General features: G+C 40.3%; 1 protein-coding gene across 1 annotated transcript in view; it reads left to right on the plus strand.

Annotated features, from left to right (window-relative positions):
• KIAA1217 (KIAA1217 ortholog) overlaps window positions 1–20,668 on the plus strand; it is a 245,689-nt gene that overhangs the window by 63,555 nt on the left and 161,466 nt on the right. The window lies entirely within an intron of this gene.

Genomic DNA, 20,668 nt, shown 5'->3' on the forward strand with positions numbered 1-20,668 from the left:
CTCCATCTGCTTTTCACAGCTGAAGGGAAAATATGGAACAGCTGCTAACTTCTGTTACACTTTCAGTATTGGCACCACTGCCCGGGAGAAAAGAAAATACCCGTAGAGTGTGTCTGTGTGCTTTAGCTGGCTCTGTTACCCTTTCATTTGCTTTCTTTTCTATTTTTGAGGCTTTTAATACAAACAGAACAGACTTATCCACAGGTATCCGCCTCCTCCAAGCTGTTTTGACATCCGCATTATTCTGTCAGCAGTGTACCTTAAGGTGGTTTGCTTTTCGCCTGCCTCCAATTGTTTTCAGCAGCGAAAAGTAGATGTAGGGTCAGAGGAGATGTGACACACTGATGTATTTCTCAGAGCAGGCGTCATGCCGACCTTCTGAATTCAGGGAATGCCGTGCAAGGATCTGTTCACAGCCTAACTCTGGGCTCTGATTTTGGGTGCGATGTTAGAGTTTAATCTGTTCAGCTTTACAGGCAATCTATGTTCTATTCCATAATTCTTTTTTTTTTTCAATCAAACAGTGGAATTTAGAGTTCAGGCTCAAAAATCTTGTGCCTGTTATTCTCAGTTTAACAAATGATTGACAGCAAACCTTTTATAAAAGTTTTTTTCTTAGTGTTTTATAGGTATTTCAGCACTAGCAGCAAATTAATTGTAAATAAGGATTAAAAACTGGTTGGCAAAATACTGTACTCTGCTATGGGAGTTCTTAGAATTCCCAGTGTCTTTTGAAGCCTTCCAAACCTTTGGAGATCTGACCGTTGTTACGGGTTTGGAAAGATTGTCATTTGGTAACTCCCCTCTACAACTTCTCTTTGACAGGGTCTCTGGAGACCCCAGGTGCTATCACTGCCTCAAAACACAACTGCTAGAATCCATATGTACCCAGCGAAAATTGCTGTAAGAGTTTAGCTCTAACAAGGATGATCTATTCCTTATTTTTAAACAGGTTCCCTCCTTTCCTTTGAAAGTTTTGTGTTTTTTTTTTCTCCCCACTTATCTCTTCTATGAACTTTAGTGACTGTGTGGAATGTGCCGGGTGGTGGATAAAGATAGCATAGAAATCAAATAAAGGGGGTAGGAGGGGGGTGAAATCCAGAGATTAGATCTTTTGGAGTCATGTAAATATTTAGTTCCAGTGTTGCAGACACTGCAAACCCAGTTTGAACAGCCTACAGCATTACACCCTACACATTTTGTAATTTGAGCCTTTTCTGAAGGCAATAAATTACAGAAGGAATGCAGTAACTGTTCCTGCTATTTGTTTAAAATGTGTCATCCTTGCTAATTTATTGAGGGTAAAATTCATGCGAATGTCTCCTGCTTCTATTTTTTGATGATTAGAGATATGTATTGTATGTAATGAGTGTGAATTTTAAAACAAAATAACTTCAAAATTGCTCTTAGAGCATCAAACTATCTTTCCTGGGGATGGGAAAGACTGGAGAATCCATCCATTCAGCATAACTTCAAAAAAAAAAGATAAACTGAACAGAAGCCACATTAAAAACATGCAGAAATAAGTTATTCCAGCTGATTGTAAGAAATTTGCTTAGTTGAAATGTGTCAGCAGTCTGGCTCATCAGATGCAGTAACAGATTATTATGGTCATGGCATTACAGTTCAGAGGGGTTTTTTCTTACCAGTTGTGTCTATGCGTGCATACACATGTATCTGTGTATTTTGTGTGTGTGTTTATATGTGTGTATATGTATGTGTCTGTGTGTACGTATATATATGCGTAGGTATGTGTATACATATGCGTAGGTATATGTGTATATATTTATATGTGTATGTATAATGCACGCCTACCTAGCTGCTCCATGAATAAGACCATAGTATAATTTTGCTTCAGAGAGTGTATGTGTGTGTATAGCATATGCACTTCCTTTTTTCTGCCTTGTATATGTATGTGTGTAGCAGTAGTGTAGAAGACAAACTAGATACACATGTAGCAGATATGTGTATGTAACATCCCATACATCTTACAGATTTTGTATGTGATGTATATAAGACATGAATTACAATATTACAATGATTTATTTTCTAGGTTCCTTTTGTCCCTTCTTACTTTTCCAGATGCTTCAGTATCTGGAAAGTGGCAACATTATCCATGGTGGGAATTGCCCCACTGTGGGAGTTCTATCAAGGATAGTAGCCAATGCAACACCATTTTCTAATCTCTATGTCAAATGGTGCACCTGGAACATAAAGCATTCTGATATTTACAGTTGGGAGATAGTCCCTTGGGTATCATAGCATTTGTCTTCAGGTTGCTCTAAATCCTGTCAGGTCCATAACCAACAAAAATGGGCCAGAAAATCAAGATTGGTAATTATCTTTTTTTTTGTGGACTTTCTTCTCTTGTCCATTTTAACCATCAGTATCTGAGTATGGCAAACCGACCCCTGGTTTGCAGCCAGTATCAGGAAAAAAATGTTTGATGTTTTTAGAACATACTGTATCACCTCTACCAGCAAGGTCAGCTCTGAATGTTGTCCATATCTTCCACTATGTGTTAATGGTTTCCTCCAGGCTTCATTTATTCAGATAAATCCCTCCTTGGATGTGCCTCCTGAGGACCCGTTTCTACTCTTGATAACCTGCCACAAATCAGAAGTACAATCATGGCCAGGTAAAATGCCAGCAGGGATTACTGCTGGTTAACTAACGTGGTGACCTGAAACCTCCCAGCTGTGCACACAGATCATCCCTCCTCCACCCCCCAGGTTTGTTACCCTGTTTGTGATATCTTATTCTGGAAAGGAAAGCTCACAGAGACAGGGGCTGTCTTTATTTGCACGAGGGCCTTGGGATACTGCTGCAAGGCAAACAACCTGCAGCTAAGCTGGTCTGCGTGGTAAAGTGGGGTGTGAGTTTGCAGCAGTTGGGGTTGCAGGCGTGCCACGCCTTGTGCACCCCAAAACGCCTGCAAGGGAACACAGCACCCCACGGCCGCAGCTCTGCGACCCACAGCCTGGCGGCTCCTCCTCATGCTGCAGGTTTTCCCCCTTGCAAGACAACCCCACAGCTGGGCACCAGAGCTCCCTCCACCTGGAAGCCTGGAAAGCCAAGGAAAAAAATCTTTTATAGGTAATGCAAGCTTCTGCAAGAGCTTTGGATACCTTGCCTCTGCCAAGGCTGTCTGTGTTAATGAAAGCAAGGCACTAACGTAATCCCCAGGAAAGTTAGAAAGAAAAAAGAGAAAGGAAGGAGGAAAACAGTCTCGGCCTTCTGAGGTTTGAGATGGCGTGAATCATCTGCTGCTGAGCTCATGGCAGGACGCGGTCACTGCTTAAGTGGGGTTGACTCCGGTCAGCAGCGAAGGAAAGAGCAGGAACAAGTACAAAAGCTGGGCTAGTGGCTGCGAGGATGAAAAAGAGTTTGCAATTAAGAGGTTAAAATGCTTACCTGGCCATGGGAGGGGAGTAATCCCTGCCCGTGAACCTGTTTTACAAGTCACCTCGCTAAAAAAAACCTTTCTGAGGGGCAGAGAACAAAAATGAGCGTGCAGAAGTTTTTCAGAGCTGGAGCTTTTGAGCGTGCCTTTAGAAAACGAGCTGGAAGATGTTTGCCATGGCTTGCTTCTGTTGTTGTTTGACTAGGAAATACACTGGGAGATGTGGAAGGGTCAGCAACGACTCTAGCATTTCAGCCAGTGCTCTGTGAAGAACAAATTTATTGGCAAACAAAATTAGATTTCCATCAATTTAAAAAAACCCAAACCCTTCTGGTGCCTGTGCAAGCCTGAGTGCCTAGAAAATGGTGGTTGAGGGTTTTTTTGTTATGTTCAGTTAGGTCTGAACATGACAGGTAACTCTGGCATCTGGGCAGGTGTGGTTAAGGTTACCATGGAGATCCGTGATGTCACACTTGATAGAGCATGTCAAGACAGCTAATCTAACATGTAGATGTTCAAAAAGTCCCATAGGCCAGAACTAAGCTTTATGCAAATAACAAAGTTAAGCTGCAAAAGGGCGAAAGAAAACACAGCTAAGATATGGCGTGCGTTTTACCTGGCAGCTTGAAAGGATTATTACAGGCTTCATCATAAATTAAAACTTTTGGAACTAAAGGAAGAGGATTTCAGACCGTCTCTGGCCTCACCTGTGGAATCTCACATTTCGGTAAATAAGCCTCTTTTTCTCTCTGCCCTCGCTGTAAAAAAAATGCTTTTGAAATCATGGAGTTTGCTTCACCACGTTGTTCCCCCTGGCAGCAGGGCTGAGTCAATAAAGCAAGTTTTCTGGCATGGCATGTTCCCTTTTCTCTTTTGAAAGTGGGTTCTTTATTGAATGAACTGAGAATTCGGAATTATTTGAAAGGCATTGTAATGTATTATGTTGATTATATGAATCATGCTGCAAAAATGTCCTAGGTAGTGTTTTGGAGGAGAAACTAAGAATGGAGACACTTTATTTATTTGTAGATTATTGCCAGATGTCTCTCCTTTAACTGTTAAAATAGAACCCTAAAATTACAACGGCATTTATTCCAGCATTTGATGTCTGCAAAAATACTGAGGCTTTTTTTTAATGGATTATAGTATCAGTTGGTTAAACAGACTTTGAGTATATGCTTTGATATCAGAGGGTAACGCTGGGGCATTCCTTAATAGATTTTTTTCCTGGGTAAGAGTACATTAGTAAAGGGTAAACATATTTGGAGGTAAAAGTCCAGCAACAGAAATGCTATTGGGACTTTTGGGTTTTAGGTATAAACAAAAAAGGGGATATTTTCAGTCCCTCTGGAGAGAGAGTAAAATCCCTGGGTTCTTAGTTGCAACCACTTCTGTGCTTAGATCAATCACGACAGATCAAGTAAACATCAGTAGGTAAGGGGTAGCCCCCCCGCTGGCACTGCTCTGATATGATAACGGGAAGCAGGTTTGGGGCTACAAAGTTTAGTTGGTTCAAATCGCTCAGTTTGAAAAGGGTTACATCTAGGTGGGGAAGGGGGGGGCTTGCGGTAGTTAATGTCCGAGCTTAAAAATGTGAAAAGAGAAAAATCTTAGGTTCTGCCTAAAGACACCTGAGAAACATAAACTTGGGAGAAACTTCAGTTCAATGTAAATCCTCAGTAGGATTTAGGGAATGAGGAGGCTGCAGAATATGGTAAGCACATTATCTAATTCCAGGTGAAAAAACAGGGTATAAAGGATTTCTGACATTCTGCATTGCTTGATCAGGCAAGGTTAAATAAACTTTTTTTTGAACATGTATTGATTATTAAAGTGAATGAGTTTGAAAGGAGTACACAGTGAAGAAATCACTAACTAATTTTTTTTGTCACAGCTCTTTTGCTTTTACACTCCTAGTTATATTGAAACTAAGCCAGTAATGGGAATATTATAGAATTAATTTCAATTTAACCTTTCTCCCAAAGTCTGAGTGTTAATTATTTAGTACTAGAATATGTACAAATGACAATGTGTCAAATGAACTAGCATATTTTGCATTCCTTGCACTGTTGCTGGTTGATGCCATGGAATAGGGTAGGGAGAAATTGATTTAGTGTTAATATTGTGTGAATACTTTTCTGGTCTGTACCAGTTTAAAACCATAGTTAAAAAATTAAATTTGATTTTAAAATGTACACAGTGTCTGTGAGGAATGTGATTTTAATCTGGATATATGTTGCTGCAGATTTTTCTAGTTGAGAAAATCCATTTGGTTGAATTACTGCTTGGTTCATATACTGCTGTATATAATGTGTCATCAAAAATGCCTATTTTTATCTGAGAGGTCAGTGTCATACAGCTAGAACTTGCTGTTGTGTCAGCATAGGCTGTAGGGATTTGTTCAGGGCAAAAAAAGTTTCAGAAGTCGTTTCAGGAGATTTCTTTGAGTTCCTGCCTCCTCTCCGCAGATGGGTACTACCTCCCTGCCCGAAGGAGACGGCGGTTCCCCCTCCTCCCTGGATAGTCTTTGTAAGCCCAACAGAGCCCGTTGTGCGTTGGGGAAGGGGGGACCCTCCGCAGCATCCACACGTGTCCCCTGTCTCATGTACCATCTGGTACAACAATTTATTGCTTTCCAGTGCTGCTGTATGTTAAGGGCAACTGCTCTTATTTTGCATTGTTAGAAGCACCTAAGTAAAGCCATGAAACTGAACGTATGAAACATGATTACAAGCTTAAATCTCTACTGGAATCCGAGCCCTTAGCTTTTGTTTATGGAAGGACATGAGATGACATGTCCATTTGTTTTGAGTTGAAACATGCTCGTTAGCCCCCAGATAATGCTGTGATTGTGAGATATTTATAAATAGCTTGATAGATAAATGAACAAAGAGCTAGTTCATTAGCAAAGTAAAGTGGATTTACTTTGTATTGACTGTAAGTGAAAATGTTGAGGAAGAAGAAAGTTCCTAGTAGAATGTCTCAGTGGAAAGTCTTTCAATTTTACTCTTTGCTTTAAAAAAAATAAGGCAACATATTAAGGTACATATTAAACTACTAGCCCTAAGGTATCTCTGGAAGTAAGTGGAGTTTAACTAGAGTGATAATACTTACTTTGATAAACGTAAGTTTCTTCATTTATATCTATCAGTTAAAAGTAATAAACAAAAGCTGTTCTTTTGAAAAAGCAAACAAAACAAAGCTGCAAAAAGGCTAATAAAGTAATTCCTTTTCTTTTTCCTTCCCTTCCCCCATGCAAACCACACACCAGTGCAGTTACTTTGCCCCAACAGGATTAGTAACTTTTCTTCTGTGGCAACGCCTCTGCATTTTAAATACCATGTATTGTTTGTAACTGAGAAGTCCCAGGTAGTTGTTCTATCCTTACCTTTGTTCATGTGAGTTTTGTACGTGTATTTTTTAACCTAATTTTATGACAAAGAAAAGTATTTTTAGAATACTTTGTATTCAGCTGACTGAATAAATGCCTGCAGTAATCTTGTTTCACTACTTACGGCTAGATCTCGTAAAGAATCTAGGACTTTGGTATCCCTTAAAGCAGGGCTCGGGCAGCTGCATTGACGAGAGTTGCCCATGGAAACCTCTCCCAGTTACTGTAGGCACCTGAGATTCCTTAGGTTTCAGAAACTTAAGCTTTTCTGGCCAAAAATATCCTGAGGCATTTATAGATGTGTTTTTGCACATACTCAGTTTAGTTCCGCTGCTTTTTGGGTTGCCTCTGTAGATGACTACCAAAAACTGCCCGGAAGCAGTCAGCAGGGCCTCGTTTGGTGGATGGGTGCAGGACTAACTCCTTCAGCGGTGGTGGAGGGGGGAGCCCACGTCCTGCGCAGTGGCCTGTCAGTGACCACCCCTGTGGCAGAGGCACCTCCTGCCTCCTCTGAACCTGTGCCTGATGCCCTCCTTCCTCTGGAGACGCTTGGAGGCATTTGGGATAGGCAAACCCTACATTTTCCCTTTTGAAGTTGAGCCACTGGGCAATGGCATGTTAGAGGGTTTGGCCTCCATAGCCTTGTCATTAGCCCCTCAGGCCAGCCGCTGAATGAACCTCATCACAGGACTGCAGAATTGAGCTCCTCTCTTCACACTCTCCCTGGCCGTGAGGACCTTGCGCTCCTTTCTTCTCAGCAGCAAAGTTTCAGGAGTCAGTGATGGAAAGCCCTGGCCCCATGTTGCTGTAGCCTAGTTATCAAGGTCCTCTGCCCAGAGGAGGAGATGTGGCTGTTGAATGTCCTTCAGGCTTAGGCAACCAGAAAGCCAAATCTTCCCCTCCTTCTTTACATGTCCTGCAGAAGTAGATTGGTGTATGAAGGGTGCTTTGCCGCCTCTTCCAACTCTACTTTTAAACCAAAGCACCTCATGTTGCTGTGCTTCATGCCCAGATCAGGGGTGAACAGCATGGAGTTGTCCTCAGAGCACATTCTAAATGGGGCTTGTCAGCAACCCAAAGTTCATTTCAAGCCCCTTATTTGCTTATGAAAGCACAAGAAGTTTGTGAGAGAAGAGAAAATGAAGCCCTGATCTACAAACAACTTTGGCCATGCTGTTTTCAAGCAGGCGTTCTCTCTCGTCCATAGTGCTGGATCGCTTGTTTGGTGGATGAGGAGAATTGCAGACAGGCGAAGGTGATGGATGAGGGCAACAGACCATGCTGGTGGTAGAGCTGAGGTTACAGCGTCGCTTCCCTGGTCATTGGTCAGGGGTTCCTTCTGTGGCCTGTGGTTAGCCTCAATATTTATGAATGTTTACTGTGTCTCAAGATCATTTCCCTGCAAATGGTTGTGAATGTGTTTTGGTTGTTCTCTTTTCAGCTGAATAGTCCTGTTAGCTTCCCACTGGGAACATTTTTGTGCTCTGCACATTGTCATTTGGGAGAGGAGCACATATTTATGTCAGTCATTAGCAAAGTAAATGCACCTCTGGACCATTGCTGCTGCATTACAGCATTTTTCAGTTGATTTTCTAACAAAGACTGATTACACTGAAATCACCTGATTAACTGTCTTGGTTTAACCTGGCATTTAAATCTCCTTTCTGGGCTCAAATAAGAGAACAAGAGTAAATAAACCAAGCAAATCTCATATGAACATATATTCTGATTTCCTTTCTCTTCAAATGAGTTGAGTACAGTGCTATTGTTAAAATTGCAGCCAGCACCTGTGACTCTGACAGCAGCCACAGAGATGTGTTTTTAATGTTCACCCAATCATGGTAATTGTGCAGTTCAGTAAATTCAGAATCTGATGGTATTAAGTTTTGCATCTTGACACATCAAGCCAATGCAGGGACTTTGGGTTGGATGAGATTATGTTTTGAAGGGTTCTTTTTTTGTTTTGTTTTTTTTTTTTTTTTGTGGGGTTTTTTGGTCATTAATTAGTACTTTTTGTACTGCTGCATTTTGTGTGGTCTCTTGTGTTGTGAATTGTAGTGATTCCATTCATTTACTAGGAGATTGCTGCCTTAGTAAACACTGAGCATTGACATTTGTTTAAGTTTAGGAAAGGTTTTCACTGGCTGATTAATACACTGCCATAGGTGCACTTCACTTAAAAAGAAATTAACCTTAAAATCCGAATTAGTTGTTAAAGAAAGGAATAGAGAAGCTGTTCTCTTAGGTTATGTCTGAAATCCAGAAAGACCAATAATGTATTTTTCACCATGGTTTCTGCCATGGGTTCTTAAGGAGGGTCTAACAACCTCTCAGGAGGTGGATCTTGGATAATCAGCCATGCGCATCACGTACGTTCTGATCTTTAGTAGTTACAGATTATTTTGCCCCACATCTTGAGATTTATTTTATCTTCCAAAATTATGTTCTTGTTAGTTGTAAGACTGGATGTTCTTGATATCTGCATGAATGTCCAGTTCTGTTTTGGATTGCTAAATTCTTGACTATGTTAATGTCTCATGACTGTAAATTCCAGAGACCAACTAAGTTTTAAGAATATTTCAGCCTTTAAGGGGTTTACATTTCTGAGATATACATTTAATAGACTGTCTCCATGCATTTGCATTGATTTCATTCAAAATAGAAAAACTAATTGTAATTCAATTTCAATCGAGCTTAAGTATCTTTTCAGTCTGGAGGGAGACAACTGTCTTCCAAGGAAGGGGGAGGGCAGCAAGACGAAGAAGTAAACAGTACAAACCAAAGAGTTAAAGCATTTTTTGTATTTGAAGGAAGTTGGGTCTGATTTTAAGTTTTACATGATATATTCATTTCCAGATACACTTACTGCCAGATGAATAAGCAGAGGCTTTTCCAATTTGCACCTATTTTGTGGGTATGTGGGTGTCTAAAGTCTGGAAACAGACCTGCTGTCAATGTCTATGTATGAGCTTTGGGCTTTCTTCCACTGTGCTTTGAAAGCATAATTTTAGCTGCATTTATTCATTTGTAGCCCTATTTTTAGTAACACAAAATACCATACATCAGACTGTTGTAATTAGTAATAAATTACTCACAGAAGGAACAAATATTTGACTTTGATTAGAATAAGTAAGAAGAAATGTCACTTATTACCCATTGGCTGAATAAATAAATAATTGAACGACATTGGTTGGTTGGTTTAAATAACAGTAAATATTGTTTGGAAAGAAGAATTATTTAGCACAATGTAAAAAATTAATTAAAAAATATACATGTAATATAAACACTTCTATTAAAAATGTGTACCTGAAAAGCTAGGACATTTGTAAAATTTCCTATAGATCTTAAAAAATTGTTTTATTTCCTTTTTTTTTTTTGCAGAGAAATGATAATGTCAGTAAATTCTTGATCTAGGATATAATTTTCCCTAAAAGTCTTTAAAAAAAAACACTCCAAAACCTCACGTAGATGTTGTGTGCTAAGTTCACTCTTTTATTACGTATATCATACACTCTTTATTTTTAAAAAAGCTATTTCATATTAAAATTGCTTAATAGCTTTGCATTAAAAAGGCAACATTATGTCAACATCTACTACCCAGGGATATGAGAGAACCTCGGTATTCCTCTCTTCTTAGACTGGAATCACTGTGGTATCGCAGATACTGTGATTTGGCGGTAACTGCTGCCGGTGTTTTGGGTTTTTTCACTGAGGATCACTGTTGTTTCAATTAGTTTTCAGCTGCTAATCCAAGCTGCCATCTTTTTGGCTAATGCTAAATCCAGCGCTGGGGGTACAGGCAGGATAGCGCCTTTTGCCAGCCCCTGGCACGCTCCTGTGTGGGCGAGCGGGGCCGAGAAGGGTTTCTGCACTACACAGCCCGGGGACTCTCTCTGTTTTACCACAGGCAATTAGTATGGTGTCTGTCGCTGGAGAATTTAAATGGAAACATGTGATAGAAACAGCATCAAAAGCTTTCTGGAAATCCGTGGATAACTTCTCCCTTCTGAACATCGCAAAAGGGTGGGGTGGGGTGGGATGGAGCGAGGAAGCGCAGATCACAAAATGTTTTTCTTGGCCCTCATGGTGCTGGTATTGATATCAATAAAAACGTTCCTGCTGACCCGAGTACAGTTGGCTCAAACCCCTAGCAGGTTGTCTGACCGAAGTGCTCTTCCTCTGATATCAGATGCAAGCATTTAATTTCTGGCTCATGTGTACTTCCCTTCCTTTTTATTTTTACCGAGTGTTTTCCGCACCGGACGCTGTGGCAGGCGCCTTCCCGCGCGGGCAGGTCCTGCGGGCACCTGCTGCTGCCCCTCGGCACGCCGGGCTCTCACCGCACCCTCGCACCCGGCAGCTGACGGGCACTGCTGGGAAGGCAGGGCTCCCTGCCACAGCTTTCTAATCCGGTCCTGAACAGCTGGGTTAATCCCATACCGAGCCTGGGACCCTACTGCAAGTAGGAGTCAGGTTTCTTCCCGAGGCCGATGGATAGTTTTCGGTAATGCAGGACCGTTGCGGAGGTTGCGTATGATACTTGGTTGTTGCTGTAGCTTAATTCCACAAAAGATTTCACCACAGCATTAAGCATTTGTATTACTTTGATTGCGCTTTTTGCATATGTCTTTTCACTGTGCGTGTTTTGCCTTCTTTTTTCATTGCTAAATTGTGACCTCCTGATCTTGGGTATTAATCCTGTCACAAAAGGGTAGTTCTACCCCATGTGCAAATGTGTATTTGTTCAATCTCCACCCGTATGCAAGCATGCAACCGTGAGAAACCAGTATTTTTTATATATGAGTCATTCATACACCCGGATGTGTAACAAAATTTCACATCAGATGAGGCTCTGCTGCATATGCACACCTATAGAAAATCTGCACTGGGAGGAAGAGGGACTCGGGCTGCTCCGGGTTCTGTCGCTCCATGCTGGCGGCAGTCTGCTACCAAGGGATGGATTTTGAGGAGGAGGTAACCACTTGTGCTCCTGTGGTACAACCAAGAAGAAAAAGGAGCCTCTCGGCTCTTTGCTGCTCCTCTGGTGCCTCTTCTGCCAGCCAGGTACAGCTCTGATGAAGAGCCAGGGCTTTCTGTGGGGCTTGTGTAAGAGTTAATGGAAGCTGTTGGATAGATCATTTTTTTTCAAAAGACTGCTCCCTGTAAGAAGGAATGTCCTCAAGTGTTCATTATTATTATCCTATCGTCTATACGTGTTTCTAGGTTGATTTTGAAAGACGCAAAAAACTTTAGAATACTAGTTATCAGATGTTTTTGAGAGGGAGACTGACAGTCTAGAGAAGAAAGTCTTCCCTTGAACCATGTTAAAATACAATTTGATTTAATCTCATGGTTTCAAAATTTGTCATACGTTGTCCAAAACCCAAGATGCTTTCTTCTCTAATTATAGAGAGTATTTATATGTAAGGTTTAACCTATTATTGGAAGTCTTCCAGGACTCTGGAGTAACTGCTACTTTGTGGGCCTCTTCTGAATTGAAGGGATTAGAAAACAGTAGACTTCTACTCTGAAGATACTTGGATAGTGAAGATGAGTGAGCTACTTTTCTTCCCATGTATTCTCTTGCTTCTGCTGTCATATTTTGGGTTTGAGATATCTCTTTTCCTCATGCTGTGACAGCAGGTATTGCTTTGTTTTAAAGAAACTGTGAACTCACAAGTTCAATCTTGTTTCTGCATGACTTAAACCTGTCTCAGAGAACCGTTCCACTTATAATATGTTAGACAGATTTCTTTGTGACTGTGTTATATAGGCAAAGCCAGTTTGGAATTTAGGGAATCTTTCAATAGTTTATAAAAGGACAACTGAGGGAATTAAAAAAAAAAGTTCACAAGTACTCAAACAGGTACTTGTGAGATGCTTCTCATGTTGGGCTGTGTTTTTTTTAATGTACTTCTGTGGATTTCTCACAATACCTATTAGCAATGTATTACTAGAGAGAGAAGGGGTTGGGCTTTTTGTGATATATCACAGCTATGTGATTTTAGTTGTAGAAACTGGGGCAAATCTGAATTGATACCAAAAAGATTTCCTGTTTAAGGTGATCATTCTTTGTGAAGACTGTTTTTCCTAAGGAGACGTATAACCTTTTAGATTAGATTTATTTGCTGTGTAGCATTTTAAACACACCAGACTAAAACTAATGCGGGGTAAAACCTACAGATGTATTGAGTCACCTGGCAAAACAAGAGCAGCTTAGATAACCATTCAGTAGCTTATTGTGGTAAGATAAACATGGAATTCTAGGTATTTTCTACAATAAAAGAACTTATGTGTTCTTTTGATCTGTGCTTTCTGCTGCTGCTTGTCAGACTTCCCTGGATACTGCCAAAATGTCTATGCTTTTGTCATTGTCTGTCTCTTTCTTTTTAATTTTAGGATCACACTGTTAGATTTTGAGAGCAGAACAGCTTTTCTAACTTCCTCTGAAAAAAGCAGTCAGACAAAAGTTATCAAGCCTTTCAAGTGAGGTTTGTCTAGCCACTGCTGCTTTGTTTTTGGCTTATCTTCCCTGTGGTTTGAAAACTTTCTTGAATGTCTGGGTTCTGTGATCTTTCAGAGGTCTTTTAAAATGCAGTCATAATTTCAAAATGTTCACTCTGCCTTCGAATAGTTTCAGTGGAGATGAGGGTGATGGGCTAGTTTTACTTGCCTCAATATATGGCAAAGACCTATGTTTGGAAACATAAGCTTACATATTGTTTTACTGTTCATTTAACTAAAAGAGCCTGATTTCATACTGATATCTCTGCCAACCCACAAAATCACCTGCATTTGTTCGCCCAAATTCAGCAAAGTAGCTGAGTCTGGCAGCATCCTGTTGCAATAGGCAGATTTAAGTTATTTTATCTGAAACGTAGGAGAGAGGGAAAGTTGAATAAGAGTTGTGTGGGAAAGAAAAGCCTTGATTAGCCATGGAAAACGTGTTGTCTTTTAAATCAGAGGCTGATAGTTTAGGAGCCTTTTCTGATTGCAGGTGTGGTAGCAGCATGCCTTGAGTCAGTTCTAGGTGTGTTGGGTGTTGCACTTAAGAGCAGAACCATTAAAATCCTTTTGAAAACTAATTACCGGCACAGGCTGCTGCGTTACCAGTGTATTGTGATATCACGCTCAACAAAAGCACATTGTTTGTCTTTTACATGACTAGACTGCCTTGGTTCACAAATAAAGGGAGAATTTCCAATTTTCTTGATAATAACTGAGACAGGTAAGCAGTCATAACCATAATTCTGCTATTTGATCATTTGAAATTTCAGTCACGAAGAAGCATTGCAAAGAACAAATCTGCCCAGCCCCGCAGCCCATGTGATACCTCTTATCTCTCCTGTCACTTTGTTCTCACCTAAGAGGAGGATCAGCCAGTTGTTTCTCAACTAAGCCCCTGCTTCAGACACACATTAGGCATGATACTCAAATATGGCCCATGGGAGTGAAGTTGGTTGTCAGCAGTGTAAGAAAGGCACCCTTTTTCCCCACTGCCTTTCCTGAAAGCTCCATGTAAATATCTGACAAGGCAGATGGTGTGTAATGCTCAAGCTCTTCCTATTGGAAGGTCTCAATAAGTAGGAATACACAAACATCAGACTGACTTCACCATCCCAGGTGGATATTTGGGTTAACTGTTGTTCATTGTAGATGATTTCAAAAGCATCTGATTAATTTGTTAATACAAGTGCTGTTTTTCAGCAGTATTTTTTGACTGATACTATGATTGCAGTTTGCTTCTGTGAGTCCAAAGTGCACTGATCAAAAGAAGAGTGATGCTGGCATCTGGAGACATTGTGGGAGTTGTACTTCTTTTCCTCAGTCTAATCCAAAAAGGCACAATTGAAACAAGTTAATAATTCGTCATATTGGAAAATTTCTTGTACTACGTGCTCTGTTTGACTTCAAGGAGTGCAGCTACTATACCTTCACTTAAAAGAGAGGGAGATATTCCTTCTTATCAGTAGAGCTACTTCTTTCCTGCCAGATTGTGCTGGTCAGAAAGGATAAGGCATAAAATCACAAGCCATGTAACAGGGCCTTTTCCCCCCTTTTTCATAATTAGCAGTCTGAGAGTCAACAGGACAAAACCTTATTTGTTTCTCTGACACATTGCTGTGCTACTTCACATGAAAGCAGTGCAGTCTTAATCTAAGCAGTTTTATACAATTTGAAATAATCCAACCATTAAGAACAAGCTCATTGTTTAAAGATTTGCAGATACTGTTTCACAGGCCAAGAAACTTCTGAGAGTTTTGTTCAGCCACAGTGTTAGATAAACAAAATGAAAGCAAACCGTGATGCAGTTGTTTTGCTTTTTTCTTTCTTTTGCAGGGTATTTGTTTGTCTTCCCTCCTGCATTACAGGCTGCCACAAATCATTTGTAGAGTGCAGTGACCTTTACAGAAAGGCTAGTAGTAGCAAGTGCTTAGGGATCACTGTCTTGATAGCTGGACAGAGAAGATTATTGTAGCATCCAGAAAATTATCTAAAGGATGAAATATCAAAAAGATACAGATTCCTCCCAACCTCAACCCCTTGTAGAGGAGCCAGAGGTGTATTAGCATGGCTGAACCATTGGAACAGGTCATCTGGCATGGTTTTAGTCCTGGGAAATAGCTGGTCAGTGATACCAGCATAGGTTTTACTCCTCCTCCTGGAAAACTGAAATCAAGAACGTGATTTACCTGCAGACACAGGCAGGGGAAGACCATTATCTGGATGTTTCCCAAAGGAGGTTTTAAGGAGAGTGATCAGGGTGCCTCAAGACTTGCTGCCCCTTGGGACTAGCAGAGGGAGAAGTAGATGAATTTAACATTTGAATAAATCCGTGGATTGCTCCAAAGGTCAGTAATAAAGTGCTCTTGTCCTGGTTTGCCAGCTTGAGTTTAACAAAACTTTGAGTTTGGTTGCTCAACCTTACTTTTATATTTTTTGTAAATTTGTGGTGAAATGAGTTCATTTGGGAGGAGGTAAATGTAGCTAGAAGTTAAAATTTTCCATATAGAATAATGTTAAATGTGGTCATGTCTTGAAACAGTTGGTGAGAATACGTTAAAAGGCAGCTTTTACAGAAATGTAGCTTTTTACTGAGATCTAGACTTTGGTGAAGAAATTCACTCTGCTTAGGCTGCCAAACAATTGCATTGCAATCTTTTGCCATAGGAGTTTGACATATTGTCCTGTCAGGTACACGGTATCTTGTTACAAAATCAGAGTGTATTGCAACCTCAGAGAGCATATTTTAATATGAGATTATCTTTTGTTTCCTGATCATTAAAATACACAAAAGAAGGTTGGCAAGCAATTCTTTAAAGATGTGAAGAGAGACAAGCGAGATGTGAAGAGAGGCAAGTGTTAGAATGGTAATTTTACAAAGAAAGTTACAAATAAAACAGGCAAGGAAGTATTTTAGTCAGATGTGTAAACATATCCTTAGGGCTGAAAGGTAAAGCCAGAGTTAATGAACTGTCAGACCCAAGTAGCCGTCTTGGGAAACGTTGCGCACATGCTTGTGCGCAGACAAGTGTATGCCCCGCACGCAGTTCCTGGGCAGCCGAATCTGCTGCTGGTGGCGTAGAAGCATGCAGCTGCCTGCAGAGTCACTTTTTGGTGGTAAATAGTAGAGCCAATTAATAATTATAAGCGTGGTGTAAATACATGATATATCTAAGATAAGTGTTCAATATACTGCAATACTACATGGATCAAACTTTTCACACGTAAGAGCTTAAAAGAAGACACCGAGTTGGTATTGAGAGAACTAGCAGTGGCATTACAAACCTATAAGACCAAATGATTTTGTAAACTTTTGCCTTAGCTTTTGAAAACTTTAATGGAGAATGAATTAACTGCTGTTGTGGTTGAACGACAACTAAGCACCACACAGCCATTCACTCACTCCCCCCTGGTGGGATGGGGGAGAGAATTGGGAGGGTAAAAATGAGAAAACTCGTGGGTTGAGATGAAGACAGTTTAATAGGTAAGGCAAAAGTCACGCACACAAGCAAAGCAAAACAAGGAATTCATTCACTACTTCCCACCGGCAGGCAGGTGCTCAGCCATCTCCAGGAAAGCAGGGCTCCATCACGCGTAACGGTGACTTGGGAAGACAAAACGCCATCACTCCAAACGTACCCCCTTTCCTTCTTCTTCCCCGAGCTTTATATTGCTGAGCATGACGTCATATGGTATGGAATATTCCTTGGGTCAGCTGGGATCAGCTGTCCCAGCCGTGTCCCCTCCCAACTTCTTGTGCACCCCCAGCCTGCTCACTGGTGGGGTGGGGTGAGGAGCAGAAAAGGCCTTGACTCTGTGTAAGCCCTGCTCAGCAGTAACTAAAACATCCCTGTGTTATCAACACTGTTTTCAGCACAAATCCAAAACCTAGCCCCATACTAGCTACTATGAAGAAAATTAACTGTATCCCAGCCAAAACCAACACAACTGCATTTGAGCAAGTGTGCAATCATGTGTCATAGCAAAGCCTAATTTGGAAAGGACCTCTGGACACCATCTGAACTGCTGCAGAAAGCAGAGACTTGGGTAAGGTTATCCATGCCCTGTTGAGCTGAGTCTTGAATATTCCCAGTGAAGGAGATTCCACCACTTCTCTGTGCAATGTGTTGCAGTTTTTTATTGTTGCCATGGTGAAGTTTGTTTTTTTCTTACAGCCAGATGGAATTTCCAGAAACGGGGTAAGCTGTACCCTGGAAAATGGTAAACCTGGAAGGGACATAAGGATCTTTTGAACTGCAAGTTCACAAGAGTTCCTATTGTGATGCTATCGTAAAAGGAGAAGGAGTTACTTTCCAGGAAGACAGTGACTAGGGCTCAAGAATGGCCTTACCTCTGGATGCGCACTCTGGCAAGAATGTGTGCTGTAGTTTCAGTCTCAATATTGTTGAAGGGATGTTGAACCATGGGAGCGTTACAGAAGAAAGTCACCCAAAATGGTTTGAAATCTGATGAAACTATTTCTCTCTGAGAACCATGATTTTTTTTAATCTGTTGACCCTATCAAAATAGATTAAGAAATGTAAGTCTCTCGAAGCAGGAGAAGAAAACTGATTTTATATTGACTCTTTAGAACAGCAATGAAAATCGTTACACAAACTAAAGGTTAGAGCTGGAGAGTTGGGCAGATTCAAATCAGGAGTAATGCACATTTTTCACAGTAGAAATGATTCATTATTCTGACAAATTATCAAGGGAAGCAAGGGGTTCTTCATCTCCCTAAATCTTCGAACTATGACAGGTTGCTTTTCTAGCTGATATGCTTTAGTCAAACAAAAGTTACTGATGAATAGGGCTAACTGGCAGAGATTTATTGGCTTCTCCTTGGCCTTGGTTATGCAACTGAAGCTCTTGGCTATTCATGCAATTTTAATGTTTCAAGGACTGTTCATAAGGAACTGAGTTTGACCCAGCTGCTTTTGAATATAGCACTGTAAAAAGAATGAGCTATTTCAGAACTAAAAAATTGCTTTAGTGTTTAGGAATTTAGGTTACTTGAAAATTTAAGATACAAATAAGAGTTATAAGTGAAATATTACAAGAAAAAGAATCAGAGTGAATAGAATTAGGGTAGAATTTACCATTTATAATTAGAATAATATATATTTTCTTGGTATCCCAGTCAGGGTATCAATATATAGCTATCATAAACAAGCACAAGAAAGGCCTGAGTGATCACTGCCTCAAAAATTTCCCAGACTTAAGGTGCCCTTAATTCAGAGGAATTTTCTACTTTGACCGAAACTTTGAATTTCTCCTCAGCTATTCCTTGGGAAAACTCTTGCTTACATCAATAAAAGTCTTGGCAATGTTAGAGATCTCAGGATTGGTCCACCCTGAAATTGTTACTTTGTAAGGTAACACCAAAGTCCCCCATTGCTTCATGTACTGTCGCTTGAAAGTGATGGATCTGGTTACAGTGAATTTTTTTGAACATGGACAAAACTACAATACACCTTAAAGCAATCAAGAAATAACCCACAACCGAATTATATTGAGGCATGGTGGGATAAGGAAGAGACAAAAAAAACCCTTCACTGGAGCAGTGTTCAACAATGCGTAGAAGTGTACCTGAAAATGGGACATTGCACCATGTTGACAGTTACTTGCTGGCACAGCAGAATGAGAAATGGGAGTCTGTCTGGGGGAGGAAGGTGACAGAAATCAAAATGAGTTTTCCGAGGGAGAATGAGAATGAAGTGACATAGTTTGAGAATAAGGAACTTCTATTAGGACTTGGGCCAGAAACGAGAAAAGGGCAAATGCTAAGTTTGCTAAAGTAATATGGGAAATCTCTAAGCAGAAAATAATTCTTGATATGCTCTTATAATCATAACAGTATGTAAAAAAATGGAAGGGAAGCAATGTATTGCATATGTAGTGTTATAGGCTCGAGGCATAGCATGGATCTTGCTGAAAGGCATACACAATGGAGGAGGGGGTTAAGTGAACTCCTTCTGTGCTGCAGAGCTGATTGCAGCAGGAAAAGAGCATTGTGAACCCAGTGACTGATGCGAGTGCTGCACAAAGCTACTGGTGCTGAGGAGCTTAATTCTGGTAGCTGGGAAGGATGCCCTGAATGATGTACAGGAGGTCTGTATGTCTGTGCCTGGGGAAATTAGGCTTTGATTTGGTTGTGTGTAGCCCAGCTGGAGGTAGGTGTGGTGATCGTCACTGCGCTGTATGGATAGTTTGGGTTTTGACTAATGGTTCCAGATACCATCTGAGCCGTGTCTGCTTTAAAATACACTTACATGTGAATTTGTAATTTTCTTGTAAAACTTTCTTTATTGAAACCATCAGCAAAAACTAAAGTTTTGTGATTTGTAATTTCCAGTCAAATGAGAGATAAATTGGTAGTATTGTCAGTTGTAAAGTTGCTATCCAGCTCTGCTTTCTTTCTGTAATGCCTGTCTTTCCTTCTTTCTTCTTAGATCTTGCTTCTGTTTTGAGCAAAACCAAATTTGCAATAAAAGCTGATAATAGCCTAAGTTTAAAAAAAAAAAGTTGTCTCTATCCAGTTTATACTTTGCATAGTCTAGACAGTCTGCATTCATAAATATCCCATTATTGCATTAAACCATAACAAGCTTGACAGTAATAAGCAGAAGAACGAAATTTTCCCCATGCCCCAGTAGTGGACCTTCCAAGTTTGTGTGGGTGCCCCCACAAAGGTTTGCAGTCTCACTGTCAGCTGCATTGGCTGTGCAAAATAAGCAGAGAAGTTCACCTCCAGGCTCTTTTGCTGGTGTCTAAATGCAGAGGAGATTAATTTTTAAAAAAGAAATACTGTTACCAAGAATTTAGAAAGACATTTTCCTGTTTTCTTCCTGAAATTTCAACCTGAATGAATCAATTAAATTAAGAATAAAAATTAATCTCAACTTTGTCCCAGCCTCAGCATGTACCTTTTTTAACTTTAATTTGCTTTCTTCTTCTTCTTCTTTTTTTAAAAAAAAAAAAAAATCTTTGTTTTAATGGTACTTCGTGGTTTTGGAAGCAGAATTTCTGAAATGCTGTGAAGGAATTTTCTTCTCAGCCAAAAGCAGGAATACTGGAATGCTTTGAAAGTGCATCTTTTCATGAGGAGTACCTACTTTAATATATAGGCTGTGCAAATTTGGATCAGTTTCAGATGAAAAATTCACCACATTTAAAAAGATGAGTCAAGAACTAAGGCTCTTAGTGAATGGAAGTTCATTCACTAACATGGTAAATACTTTGTTAAACTAAACGTCTTCAGCTCTGCTACCTAAACGTCATTCCTTAGGCTCCCATAAAAAGAAGCACCTTTGAATGGCAATTTTCTGAAGAATAAAAGTTATTTTCTGTTTTCCAGATAATTGTGATCT

Source organism: Calonectris borealis, chromosome 2 (genome assembly GCF_964195595.1).
Source record: "Calonectris borealis chromosome 2, bCalBor7.hap1.2, whole genome shotgun sequence".
NCBI classification, from domain to species: domain Eukaryota; kingdom Metazoa; phylum Chordata; class Aves; order Procellariiformes; family Procellariidae; genus Calonectris; species Calonectris borealis.